Consider the following 2,500-nt stretch of genomic DNA (forward strand, 5'->3'; position numbering starts at 1 on the left):
TCCGCTGACTAATATGCTTAAATTCAGCGGGTCGCCACGTCTGATCTGAGGTCGCGTCTCGGAGGAAGGAAGGCAGAGGGCGGCGGCGGCGGCGGCAAAGGGGGAAAGCCACGCCCCCCGCGGCACGGGAAGGCCCCGCGGCCCGACGACCGTCCAGGGGACGGCGGGGGTGGGACACGAGCCGCGGGGGTGGGACACGAGCCGGCGCGAGAGGGGATGGACGCGGGCGGGACCCGGGGCCGGCGCGGCAACGCGGGGCGGCGCGCGGGGAACCCTCCCCGCGGAAGACGCGCGCGTCTGGCGGACGGGCACGACCGCGGCGTCCCGCGGGACTGTCCGCCTCGGCGTGCGAGTCCGCGGGGCACGGGCGCCCACAACGCGCTCGCTCGCGGCCGGCGGCTACGGCACGGGGCCGCCCTGACCCGACTCGAGCGCCCGGCGCGAAAACGTCATCCCCCGGTTCGGGCATCGCGGAACACAGTGGGGGGCGGGACGGACAAGACCCGGCCGCGGGCTCGTCTCTGCGCGGATACCAACGCCCCCCCCCCCCGGGATGACCGCTCGCTCGCTCGCTCTAAGCCAGACGGGACCGCGAAGCGACGACCGCCAGAGTCTGAACTTAGGGGGACGGAGGGCCCCCGAAAGGGGGCCCTGCGAAGGGACACCCCCAGCCGCGCCACCCCGCGGGGCAAGGCAACCCCCGGGGGGCGATTGATCGTCAAGCGACGCTCAGACAGGCGTAGCCCCGGGAGGAACCCGGGGCCGCAAGTGCGTTCGAAGTGTCGATGATCAATGTGTCCTGCAATTCACATTAATTCTCCCAGCTAGCTGCGTTCTTCATCGACGCACGAGCCGAGTGATCCACCGCTAAGAGTCGTACGAATCGGGTCGTGGCCCGACGCGGGGCACACGCGGCTGGCACGGCGCTGTTTTCCCAGTCCCGCACCCCCAAAACCCGAGAGGGGAGAGGAGGGCGCGGGCGGGTCGCCTCGGGCCGGCCAGCAGAGACAGAACGAGAACGAGACACGGAGGGGGTCGGACAGGCAGAGACACGGGGACGGGGACGCCCGGCGCCACGGCCATGCCAGCGCGGGGGGCGCGGCGGGCGGGCGCTCGGACGCCCCCGACCCCACAGGCGCCCCGGGGGTGCCCACCCCCGAAGCCCGGGCTGCGGGAGAAGCGGCCCGCCCGCGAGCGAGCGCGGGCCGCCCCGACCCGGGACGGGGGCGGAGTCTGGGAGAGACCGTGGACCGGCCTCCCCACGGGCCCGCCGCCCCGACCCCCTTGGACGGACGGGCGAGCCCCGATGGGTCTTTAAACCTCCGCGCCGGAACGCGATACCAGGTACCTGGACACGAGAGGGCGGACGAGCGACGTAGGGGGGGCGGCGACGCCCGGGAGGCGGCCGCCGGACACCCTCCCCACCCCCAAGCCTCACCACCGCCGGCCCCACCCGCCGCTGCCCCCCCCAAACCACTCGGGGGCGGGGGGAACCGAGCCGTGGGACGCGGCAAGCCCGGTAGCGGGGGCCACCCCGCCAGAGGCGGGGTGAGGTGCCACCGTGGGGAGCCGGCCCCAGACCGGGCCACCGAGGCCGCGGGGGGCGAGGGCGGGGCGGAGGGGAAGGCGAAGGCGGACCGAGAGGGGGGAGGACGGCGGCCGCACACGGGCGAGGCCGAGCCCCCCCCCCCCAGACCGACGCGGGAGGCGCCCAGTGCGGGAAAGCCAGCGGGGGAGGGGACCGCCAGGAGGGCGCACAGGCGAGGCGAGGCAGGGGCCCGAGGCGCGGCGCCCCGCGGGGGTGCAGAACGGGAGAGGAGCGCGGGGACGCGGGGAGCGGAGCGCAGAGACGGAGGAGGCGGGCCCCAGTGGCTGGGGAATGCGACGCGCCACGCGGGCCCAGACGGGGGCGGGGTCGGCGGAGCAGGGGCAGGGGGAAGCGGGTGATCTGGACAAGGACGTCCGCGGAGGCAGCGGGGGGGGGGGGTGCGGGGGGGGGGACACCGCGGCGGGGAGGGCGCGCGGGCCCGTGTGGCGGCAGCAGCGGGAGGGAGGGCACGCGCCCGTCCGCTCCCGGCCACCCGGGCCCGGAAACCGGACCCGCCACGGCCGCCCCCGCAAGCCGGCGGGCGACACGACCCACCCGCAACATGCCTTAACCCGGGCAACCGGCTCGCCCACCCGGCGGCACGGGCGCCGCGGGGACGGCACCGCACACGGCCACACCCACCGGGCCGACGCCGGCCACGATCCCAGCCGGCCTCTCTACCGCTCCTTCCTCTCCTCTCTCGCGCCCCCTCGCCAACTCAACCCGTCTGCGGCCGCGGGAAACACCGGGACGGGGGAAGGTCCTCACCGGCACGGCCGCCCCGGGAACGGGCGGGTCCCTCCTCCCAGGCCGGCCCCGACGTGCGAGAGCGGCCACACGGGGACGGACGACGACGGCGACGCGGGAAAGGCGGCGACGAGGAGGAGCCCCGAGGGACCGCGGCGCCGGCAA

The 2,500-nt window shown here is 76.4% G+C and overlaps 1 non-coding gene across 1 annotated transcript; it reads right to left on the bottom strand.

The window, feature by feature from the left end:
• Positions 1 to 723: 723 nt before the first annotated feature.
• On the bottom strand, positions 724 to 876 carry LOC122128053. The gene has a single exon (XR_006151348.1). It is a non-coding gene; the product is annotated as a 5.8S ribosomal RNA (ribosomal RNA).
• Positions 877 to 2,500: the final 1,624 nt, after the last annotated feature.

The sequence above is a fragment of the Dipodomys spectabilis genome, unplaced genomic scaffold (genome assembly GCF_019054845.1).
Source record: "Dipodomys spectabilis isolate Male_0828 unplaced genomic scaffold, ASM1905484v1 ptg000010l, whole genome shotgun sequence".
Lineage (NCBI taxonomy): Eukaryota > Metazoa > Chordata > Mammalia > Rodentia > Heteromyidae > Dipodomys > Dipodomys spectabilis.